General features: G+C 35.4%; 1 long non-coding RNA gene across 1 annotated transcript in view; it reads left to right on the plus strand.

The window, feature by feature from the left end:
• The window catches only part of LOC145683307 (uncharacterized), a 62,089-nt gene that overhangs the window by 15,841 nt on the left and 33,879 nt on the right, over window positions 1–12,369 (plus strand). Inside the window, exon 2 of the long non-coding RNA XR_014131008.1 lies at window positions 9,210–9,233. This is a non-coding gene — a long non-coding RNA (uncharacterized LOC145683307). The remainder of the gene's footprint in view (window positions 1–9,209; window positions 9,234–12,369) is intronic.

A 12,369-nucleotide genomic window follows, 5' to 3' on the forward strand; every position in this document is an offset into this window, starting at 1 on the left:
CATTTAAAACAGTATCACATTTTAAAATGATTTTTTTAAAATTTTTATTAAATAGAGTATCAGTTGGTAAATCGATAGTATTTGGTTTAACCTTTTTCCTTGCCGTTTTTTTAAATAACGCAATGTTAGTATAATAATTCAAAAGTAAGTTTTTAAAATATGATATTATTGTTATAAGATGTCTAACCTATAGACAACTAAAAAACAAAACCACATTAATATAAACACACAAAAAAACAGAACTTTACACCTGAAACACCAACAAGGAACTGAAAAAAGAAATACTCGATCAGTCTTTTATACCTTTGTAATTTGCATTGCGCAGTATTGCGCATTAGAGATGATATCATCAAGTCACGGTCGGGGATTCCCCCTTTCTTTAATCCTATCGTTGAATGACAAGTTCAACTAGCTCAATGTTTTTAAAATTCGGATGAATGACGTAATGAGAATTATCCACATATGGCGGAAGTTATTATGTAACTGATAACAAAACACGGAAGTTTGCATTCCTTTGCAATCTTTAAGTAATCTCTGCTATGTTCAAATAGAGGTTAGAACAAGCTCACTCCTAAAATGACTGTATTTGCTATAGCGGTTGAAACGAGTACACCCCCTAAAATATGCTCATAAAAGAGAACGAGTTCACCACTAAAAATGTACTATGCTCAAATAGGCTAACTGCTATGTTACATTGGAACGAGTACATCCTTGCTATTTCTGTTATGTTAAAATAGGGGTTGGAAAAGGGAACGAGTCTAAATCTATGCTATGTTCAATTAGGGGTGGAAACGAATACATCCCTGCTATAGTAAAATAAGTGTGATCCGCTCTGCTGTGTGTTCGTAATTAAAATAGGGGGTGAAAAATATGCTCATAAAAGGGAACGAGTTCACCACTAAAAATGTACTATGCTCAAATATGCCAACTGCTATGTTACATTGGAACGAGTACACCCATGCTATTTCTGCTATGTTAAAATAAGGGTTGAAAAAGGGAACAAGTCTAAATCTATGTTATGTTCAATTAGGGGTGGAAATGAATACACCCTTTAATCTTCACTATGTTTCGTAGTCTCTTTGAAAAACAAATCATACAGTCTGATGTTTTGCTATGTGTTCGTAATTAAAATAGGGGTTGGAAAATATGCTCATAAAAAGGAACTAGTACACCCTCATTATTGTCTTAGTAGTCTTTGCTATGTAAGATGTTAAAATAGGGGTGGAACGAATACATCCCTGCTATGTTAAACAGTTGTGTGTTCGTACCCCTTTGCTATGTTCATTGTCTGCTATGTTGAAATAGGGGTTGGAAAATATGCTCATAAAAGGAAACGAGTACACCCCTGTCATGTTTCGTAGTCTTAAGTATTATCTTCTATGTGTTCGTAATTTCTGCTATGTTGAAATAAGGGTTGGAAAATATGCTCATAAAAGGGAACGAGTTCACCCCTAAAATATGCTCATAAAAGAGAACGAGTACACCCCCTAAAAAGTGTTCATAAAAGGGAATAAATTCACCCGTAATATGGAGGTCGTAAAAGACCGTGGGTTCACGGTGTAAGGTGTTGAATTTCCCAGGGGCTTCTGAGTTGAGCGATATTGGCCCAGATCGATCCATTTTCTACTACTGAAACATTTTCCGTTTTGAAAGCGGCGTAAGAGGAAAGAACGCAGGTGTAACTTAACAAATGTATTGTCGAGTATATTAGTTAAAAATTGAATCGTATAGTTTATTCAATGTACGTGGACCGATGTTTTGTCTTTCAATACTGTTAACGTTCTACTACTAAAGTGAGAAGCATTTTCATCCTTATGCATTTCTCTTAAATATATCCACATGCATTGTTGGGCAAATTTCAATTGAATTAGCAATTAACAATTAATCTGTAAACGTAATTGTTAATTGCAATTAACAATTGAAGTAAATAATGGTTAATTGTTAATTGCACTTGGCCATTAATGATGGGGAATCAATTGCAATTAATAAATTTATTGAAAGTAATTTGAGTGGAAAATAATTGCAATTGAATTCAGTCATTCAATTGCAATTGAAATTAATTGACAATTAATTCAATTGCAATTGATTTCCATAGCAATTATTTTCAACTGATTGACCAATTACAATTAATTTTCACTGATTAATTTTCAACACTGTAGTTCAGAGAGGGCGTGGGGCAACGAAAACTTAAACCACGACCAATTGACTCACCACCCGTCGTGATCCACGACCCACCGTGACCCACTATGATCCATCACCCACATTAAACCACTCTCATCCACTTTGACCCACAGACCCAGCAAAACCCATTGCCATCAACTCTGACCCATGATTCACGCCCTCTTCTCTACTTAAAAAGAGTTTAAACTTGTAATAAAAAAAGCCTATGAAATTATCACTCATCGAAGTTTGAATTTCTACAATCAATCGCTCAAGCACCATTCAATTAAAATAACGATGGATCTGACCTTTCTAATATAAATAAAATAAAGAGTTTGTTCGTGTGTCTGTCTGTCTGCCTTTGTGCGGCTTCTGGACCAGACGAGTGGACCGAAACTTTTCAAAATTTGGTCACGAGTAGCTTGGTCTAGGCCCCAGATCAAGACGAAAAGTTTTTTTTTTTAAAATTTCGAACTAGGGGGTTCATGTGGACGTTTACCGGGACCGGCCTGGGGACCAGACAACTTGACCGAGAGTTACCAAATTTTGGTCTAAGATACCTTGGTCCAGATCCCACATCAAGGCAAAGCGTTTTTGACAAAATTCGAACCAGGGTGTCTCAGGAGGTGTTTACCGGGACATGTAAAAGTAGTGGAAAATGAACGATATCAGTGTCAATCTTATAGTTTTCGCGGTCGCTCAGATCAATGGTGAAACTCCGATCGCATTAACTTCCAAATACACCCTAATTGGCTGTAGGCCGTGCGTCAACAGGGGGGGATACCGAAACGTAAAAGTAATCCAAAATGACCGATCTTAGTGTCAAATCCATAGTTTTCGCGCTTGTTTATATCAATGATGACACTACCATTAGCAATGATTTTCAAGATCATCCATCGTTGTACGCGGGCCTTGGGTCACCAGAGGGGTTAATTCCGAGACATGTAAAAATAATCGAAAATGTCCGACATTAATGTCAAATCCATAGTTTTCGGGGTCGATGAGCTCAATAGTGAAACTCAAGACCGCATTTACTTTCAGATTTTGCCCCATCAGCTAAGGAACGGGAGCATTATAAAGGGGATCACGAAGCATGTAAAAATAATCCATATGACCGGTGTCATATCCGTAGTTTTCACGGTCGCTGAGATCAATGGTTATACTTTCGTTAACGATAATTTTCGAATTTAGCCACCATTGTATGCGGGCCGGGAATCACCGGGGGTGGGGAATTACGAGACATGTAAAAATATTACAAAATGACCGATATTACTGTCAAATCCATAGTTTTCGCTATCGCTGAGATGAATGGTGATACATCCACAGGCTTTGACTTCCAAATTCAGCACCCATCTGCTGCGGGCCAGAGGCGTTGTTTTTTTCAAAATTGGAACCAGAGGATCATAGGGGCTTTTACCGGGATAGGTAAAAAGTATTAGAAAATGGCAGATGTTAGTTCACATTCATAGTTTTCGCGGTATTGGTTGGGGGTCAGGGGATATTTTTTTCATAATTCGAAACAAGGGGGTCTGAGGAGGCGTTCACCGGGATATGTAAAAGTAGTAGAAAATGACCAATATTTGTGTCGAATCCATATTTATCGGAGTTGCTCAGATGTATAGTGACATTTCCAATAGTATTTACGTTCAAATGAAGCCCTATCGGCCTTCCCAATGAAACAGATTTACGTTGTTGGGTATATATTCACAAAAAATATATCCCTTTTCAGAAAAGTTTCTTAATTGTTCTCCCGTGTTTCAGTTTGTTTACATTGATATTTTATCTGATCAGTGCGAAGAACGGGCATAACCGCTAGTACGAAATGGTAAATTGTTTCTTATGGATCAAATTACAATGAATTCAATTATATAGATAATTATTATAACTATAATTAATATTTATTTCCTTGTTGAATTATAGATACTTTTCAGTAGAAAAAGGAATAAAACTTGAAAGTCCCAAATCAACGTAAAGTAAATCAACGTAAAGTAGACAAACGTAAAGGAAAAATGTATAAAATTTTCCATGTAATTAAGCGTACCGTAGAAATTAAAAATTTCCATGTAATTAAGCTAAATTTCCATTTTTGTGTCGTTTTGTGCGCCTATTTCCTCGTTTTCAGCGTCACCGGAAGTGGGTCAATGATACAAATATGACGGAACAAGCTAGTGCTGCTCCGTTAGAAACGATTTCGAGGTCGTTTCCTTCACATCGTCTTGTGCGTGTTTTCTTCCGTTTTGTAAGCCTATTTCCACGTTTTGTGAATCAATGGTAGTAGATCAAAATGGGCATTCAATGTAGGAAGAAAGGTGACCCACTCTCCCACCACTGTAGAATTTCGAGGTCGCTTTTTTCGAATTGTTTAATGCATGTTTTTACCGTTTCTGCGCATATTTTTAGCGCATAACAGTTAGTACAAAATGGTAAAGTGTTTGTTATTAATCAAATTACAATGAATTCAATTATATATATAATTATTATAATTATAATAATATTTATTTCTTTGTTGTATTATAGATACTTTTCAGTAGAAAAAAGAATAAAATTTGAAAGTCCCAAATCAACGTAAAGTAGATCAACATAAAGTAGACTATCGTAAAAGAAAAATGTAGAAAATTTTCCATATAATTAAGCTTACAAACTTAAAATTTCCATTTTTGTGTCGTTTTGTGCGCCAATTTCCTCGTTTACTGCACCAACGAAAGTGGGTGAAAGACGACCTACAAATATGGCAGAAAAAGACATATGCATTCCACTTTCAAGGTCAATTTTGACCCACTTCCAATGATGCACAAAGCTACACAAATAATGCATAAAAATGTGAAAAAAACGACCTCGACATTCGATGGTGACAGAACAGCCTTAAGTTATTTCGCTACTTGTAGGCCATTTTGACCCATTTTCGTTGTCGCACTAAAGTGGAAATAGGAGCACAAGACGGTACAAAGCAAGTACTTTACGATGCGAAACAAACGGCCTCCAAATTCGATAGTGGCGGATCAATGGCTCTTTCCTCACACCTTGATGGTCCATTTTGATGCATTTCTGGTGATGCTCAAAACGTGGAAGTAGGCGAATAAAACGGTACAAAATACACTCTAAATGAGGTGAAGAAAACGTCCTCCAAATTCGTTTGTGGCGGAACAGCATTAACTTGTTTCATTATATTCGTAGGTTCATTTTGACCCACTTCCGGTAACGCACAAACCTTTCAAAACAGGGACTAAACGATGCGAAAGAACCAACCCCGAAATTCGATAGTGGCGGAACAGTGAGCCATTTAACTCCCACTTTAAAGGCCCGTTTGACTCACCTCGCGTGATGCACAAGACAAGAAATAGGTGCAGAAAACATTTTTAGAAAGGCAATAAACGATTCGAAAGTAACGATCTAAAAATTCGATAATGGCGGAACAGTGGGTCATTTTCGTCCCATTTTGGAAGCCCATTTTGACCCATTTCCGGTGTCACACAAAACGTGGAAATAGGGGCACGAAACGACACGAAAATTCACTAGTCGATGCAAAAGGAAGGACCTTGAAGTTTGGTAGTGGCGGAGCAGTGGGTCATTTTCGTCCCACTTTTGAGGCCCATTTTGACCGTCTTTCAGTGACGCACAAAACGTCGAAATAGACGCACAAATGCATTCGCGATGTGAGATTAACGACCTCAAAATTCGATAGTAGCAGAACTCTTACACATTTCCGTCCCACTTTGGAAGCCCATTCTGACCGACTTCCGGTCACGCACAAAACGTGAGAAATACGCGCTCCAAACGCCAAGAAACTGGCACTACACGATGCGACCTCGAAATTCATTAGTGGCGGAAAAACAATAACTTGTTCCGCCATATTTATAAGCCCACTTTGACCCACTTCCGGTGATGCACAAAATATGGGAATAGGCGCATAAAGCGACACAAATCACACACAAAAGATGCAAAACAAAGTATCCCGAAATCCGTTGGTGGCGGAAAAAGATAATGACGTCGTTAGCACCAATATAAGTATATACTGTAGTTCTTACCAAGGGGCGTGGTGGCTCAGTGCTAGAGCGTTCACCTCCGGTCCTTGAGGTCCCTGGTTCGATCCCAGCTCGCGCTGTGTGGACTTCGTTGTGGACAAACGCCGTGCTTGTGGGTTTTCTCGGGGATCTCCCGTTTCTTCCAATTTCTTCATTCCACCATTTCATTCATTTCCCATCACCACAGTCTCCTTTAGCATAACCGTGGGACGTAAAACTTAAGATTTCATTTCATCTTTTGTAGTTCTTATGATCAACGTTGAGAACTGCACGGTTCCATTTTTTTAGCCAAAGTATGATAGAAGCCCAACCAGGATAGTGATGTCAACCTGCTCGGCTCGGTTCAACTGAGCGTACAGCTTGATCTGGCTTGGTTTGGATGACCCATCGAGTGGGCTCAATTGAGCAAATTGCTTGAACCGGCTCGGTAGAGAGGAGTCATCACTCGGCTCGATTGAAGCCAATGGCTCGAACCAGTCCATTGGTTCTAGTGAGCTTAACTGAGAAATGGCTCGAACCGGCTCAGTTGGGATAGGCAATCAGCTCGGTTCGGTTTGGCTCGTGTGAGAAATCGGCTCGAGCTGCCTCGGTTGGATGAGCTGTTGGCTCGGCTCACTTCTCGGTTCGGCTTGATAAGTGAATGAGCTTAGAGTGAGCCGCTTAAGTCGTTGATAACTCTAAACTCGGGTAGAGCAGTTTTGAACATGTTTGGCTGGAGTCCTATAACTTTTAACAATTTTTGGCTCGAGCCCGAACACTTGCTCCTCCTGAACCCAAATCTAGAACCTCGTGACCGATGGCCTTTCCTCCTGAAGATTTCTTGACGGCCAAGATCGACAGTCAACTAATTTCTTGTAGTCAGATACAAAACGCATATATTCAATGTTTATAAAGGTACACGGTGTTATAATAATAATTAGTTATAGTAGTAGTAGTATCATTGATAATTATATTGTCTATGTAGGATACTTGAAGATAGTAGTACTTGGAACTACACAAAGGATTTAACTCGAATTGGCTCAACGCGACTGGAAACTCGGTACGAATTCGAGTCGAATTGGGGGAAATTTTTCGAGACGAGTTCTCGAGTCGAGCTCAAAGATGTCTGCTTCGAGTCGAGTCGAGTTTGAAAGAAAATTTCCTCGAACTCACTCGTGCCCATTCCTATTGCATGCATGACGGGCATATAGACTTCCTTCGAGGGGGATAGAACCATAAACATAATATATTTTTAAAAAATACTTAGTTTCACGGCTTTCTTCCCAGGGGGCGAAGGGATGGTAGTTATCTAGGATTTCTTGTAAGTTCCTTATTTGAAATATGTAAAGTGGACAACACAATATACACACATCTCCTTACCTTCAGTTCTAATTGCTGATTTCAATTGCAATTAACAATTACATTTAACAATTACAAGTTTCAATTGTCAATTGCAATTAACAATTAATTATTTCAATTTTATTCTTCCGATTGACAATAAACAATTAAAAGTTTCAATTGCCTGGTGAACAATTAACAATTGACAAAAATTTAATTGCAAATTTTATGATTGAATACAACAGCAATTAAAATTAATTGTCAATTAGAAATTGAAATCAATTGCTATTGAAATCAATTGCAATGAATTTTCAGAGCAATTACTTTCAATTGATTGATCAATTGCAATTGATTTCAATTGATTTTGCCCAACACTCTCCACATGGAATAGTGGACATGTTTCGTTAAGAAGTTGAAATATGTTCATTAACTTTTTCCTACACACATATTATTAAAGGTACTCATACTTACTGTTCATATATTACATTTGAGGACATAAACAAAATAATGTAGTTGTTATAAAATGCTTTGTAGAATATCATAGTACCATAAACTTGCTCAATTTTCGTATCTTAATTCCAAACGTTCATATCTTCGCTGCGACTAGAATAACCGCTATGTGATAAAATGCAACTTTCCAGGAGAAGCAAAAAACATTCCACTCTTAAAATTTTGTCAAATGTACACGGGAACACTTGAAAATAGAATAAAATTGTTTCTCTATATATTGCGCACTGGACATCGTTGTAGTTTGCTTCAACAATATTATATAAGTATTTTTCGTATTTACATAGTACATGTCGGTTTAACTTTTGTATTTTTATAGGGGCACAGAAAACCAATAAGTACCTGGATAGAACTTGAAGCTTTTCTATTATTTTTTTCATTGTTGTGACAAAAGAATGGAATATTCAATTATGACATTATGAGACCGCTGCCTGGCTGTCTTGAGGCTTATTTGCACGGCATAACTCATTTTTAACACTAATGTAACATAGCGGTTTTTCGTGAGGCAGAGACGATATGACATACAAGTGTAATGCAAAAGTTTGTTCTGTTACCGTACCCATATTATGATTATCAACATTACGTAAAACTTATGGATTGTAAACATCTTCTAAGATTCCGAAACATGTTTTCGCATTCGCTCTCGGAACCGGATTCAAAACTAAATTTATACTGCTCAGGATAAAAATATTTAAATAGTAATTTTGAAATTGAAATATTGATTCCAGTATAATTATTTTATTATCAACACTACTCCACCAAGAAATAAGAGAATTGCAAGAAATTTACACACTTTGACCCTGTTTCTTCGACGATTCACATCAAGAAATATGTGATTGTGATAGTGTCATTGTTTGTCAATTATATGTGTCAACAGTGACATTTATTACAGGAACCTAGTAGGTTTAATTCATAATATTAAGATTTTATTGTTTGGAAAATGCTACTACCATGTTCTGTTTTGAAGATATAATGGTAGTTTATTAGATTCTACTTGAATATTACTATATGCTCAAAATATAGGAACTCATTTGACGCAAGTTAATAATTCAATTAAATGGATGAAATCAACATTTTTATGGAAAAAACATAGCTTATCTTTTTATCGTAGTTATTTTGTTATCAATGTATTCAAATATTATATATTTGACAACTTTCATGTAAGAAACAGCTGTATTAAGTGTACAATTTTCAAAATTTCAGGTCGCAGACCAAGAGGAAGGTCAGGTAAGAATTGTTTAAGTACACTTTCTCTTGCATGGATATGATAACTGCACCATCAGAATATACGACGACAACTAACGCGATATTCCGTTCGACTGATAACCGTGTACTTACAGGTAATAAAGATCACTAACAAAAAAAAAATCTTCATGCTTCTTAAGTTCGAATGGTTACACAATTTGTTATTCTAGAAGAATGGTTACACAATTTGTTATTAAAATTCAAAGTTCATTCCTTTAAGATATTGTTTTGATACATGTAATTCTTCTTTTATAATTTCTTACACCAGTAGGGTATGTATGAAAGTTCTTGGACAGTTTTTCCCTCCCAATATTTTTTGAATAGCACACAGGGAAACACAAAGCATTTTACAAAAGGGTCAAACTAACTATACATAGCGCAAATATTTCCATAACAACAATGCTAAAGTGAGAATGAATAGGCTTTTATGACATTTAAAAACCATAAAAACTTACAATCTAAAACTTATAGCTTATAGTGCTGTTTTTGATTCAAAAATTGTTTTTGTTTGACCCAAATCGGTCCAAATCGGCTAAATGATGAGAAGTTAAAGTTAAGTATGCTGACTCGCTGATATATACATATATACACATTCGCCTCACGCACACACATGCATTCAGTTTACAAGCAAGTTTCAGTTGAGAGAAAAGCAATAACATACATGTACATGAGATTCATGATCATTCTCTTTCTTTCTTTTTTTGAAGCGTGATTAACAATCCATTTTCATTTTTTTTCTCCTCACGCCAACTTACATATATACATTATCCTCTTCCTCTAACAGACCTTTTAGCTAGAAGCCGTGAGAGGACGCTGTATCAATGACGTAGTCTCCATGGCCGAGAGAACGAAATACACGACGTCATTGAATCCGTGACGAAATATCTCTTGGGTCTCTTTCTCTCTTTCCTTCCCATCAACTTTCAGTAATACTAGAATATTAGAATTAAATCCTAAGTTGTAAGACCAATTCTAAAAACATGGTTGGAAACTTATTCTTTTTAAAAGTTTTTTTTCCAGAATTGTTAAAATTACGAATTAAGGTTTGAAACTATTACCAATGAATTACCACCAAATAAGGTAAACATGTTAATTTTTTGAACTCGAAAACCAAACCTGTCATCAGTGGCGTATTGCGGGATGCTATGTTTTCTAAATTGTTATATTTCCGTTGTTTATTAACCGATTTTAAAAATTCAGTCAATAGAGAAATAAAATTAATATTTTTTGAATGTATTGCAGGTTCCATAACTCTAAAATACTATTTTGAATTTGTTATATCTCCGTTGTTTATTAACCGATTTTCAAAATTCAAACGGCAATCACTAGAGAAATAAACTTGCTATCTACTGAATGTATTGTAGTTTGCACATCTCTAAGGACGTTATTACTAAAACTCAAATAACACTCTTATTTATATACGGATCTTTAAAATTCAAATGCCACTGCGTTTTGTGTATCTAATGGACTTAGTTTATAGCTTTGTAACCATGAAACTCTTAAAACCAATTAACTATAATTTAAAACATACTTACAATTACAAGTTTGGATACTGATAATGGAATCTTCTGCTAACTTCGTTCTCTATGGGAAACAATGATCTTTTAAACTCTGTCTGCTGATCATAATTCAAGATGAATAGACAGCCGTTAATATCAAAAACTACTTGGACTTCGGTTTGCACATTTTTCACAATTACATTGAAATTATTAGTAAGTATAAACTTATAATGGATATCCATACTAACCGCTCCATTTTTTACTTTGGAAAAAGTTTAAATCATTTCTGTTACTTCTTAGATTCATTTTAAAGTAAAACTGATGTATTTTATAACCATTATCTAAATCTTTCAAACCTTCATACTTAACAAACAGCTTATATTTTTTCATATCTTTCAACATTGACTTCGTATCATCATTATATCTTTGTGGTAATAACGTCTTACATTTCTCATCAAAATGTACTAAAACTCTTTGACCATAACGTTGTGTTTGAATCAATTTCAAAAATGTTATCTCGTTCGGTTTAGCTTTTTCTAACTCATCTATGCGAAGGAATCTCAATGCTTTAACGTAATTTTTCTTATTCAAATAATTAGCAATAGCTTATTTGTTATAAAGAAAATGTTCGTTTTATGAAAATTTCATAAAACCGTTTCCCGTTCGAAATTCACGTACAGAACTCAACAATTGGATATAATCTTTTAGACCAGTGTATTTGATGTTTAATCCATCTTTAATGATCATTTTATCTCTTTGTAAGAGTTTTGTAAGTCTAGGTGGAAGACAGACCTTAAACTGTTCGCATTCAACTAAAATGCTTTTTCCAAACTTAGTTAGCTTTTCCATTTTCACAATCTTATATTCTGTATCTAATTCCAATTTTCTTAATCTAATAACTTTTTTGCTCAAGACTTCCAAGTTTATTTAAAGGCTCAATATGACTCGCCATCGTATTTATTATATAGAAAATCAATGACCACTCTTCAATGTTTATCTTTAGCAAAAAACGTTTTAGTCATTTTTGCTAATTTCGTTAAGGAAAACCTCCAAAACATTACAAAAAGTACATTTAGCTATCTAAAATTATTCTACTACTTTCTCATTTTTAGGGTGATATGTAAGGTTCTTTTGTCCAATTAAAATTGCATAACATATAGTATGATTAGCTACAGCTTCTGCAAAGTCTACTACAATCCTTATTGCTGTTCTCTCATTTACCGATACATTCTTTCTCTTACTACAATTAACCACATACATTGGTCTGTTATCTATAAACTCTTTAGGATCATAGTACGTTTCGGTATTGCCACATGTTATTGTCTTAAATGCAGTCTAATCTTCATACATCTTAAAGTAATCTCTGTTAGTAATATCTAAGTTTCTTGATTCTTTTGGAAATACCTCATCCCTTCCATTCTTAAGATAGACACTCTTTACCTTATAATGATCGAACTTACTTGTAACTGCTGTTTGTTTACCACTTCTATCAGCTTGGAACATTACAACTACGAAATCAGGCATATCAAATTTTTTAGAATTAAATTGAGTAGTAACATCGAACTCCAAGAAAGAACAAACAACAGTCTTCTGAATACACTGATAAGTATGGAATGAAA

Source organism: Thermobia domestica, chromosome 4 (assembly GCF_964235325.1).
Source record: "Thermobia domestica chromosome 4, izTheDome1.hap1.1, whole genome shotgun sequence".
Lineage (NCBI taxonomy): Eukaryota > Metazoa > Arthropoda > Insecta > Zygentoma > Lepismatidae > Thermobia > Thermobia domestica.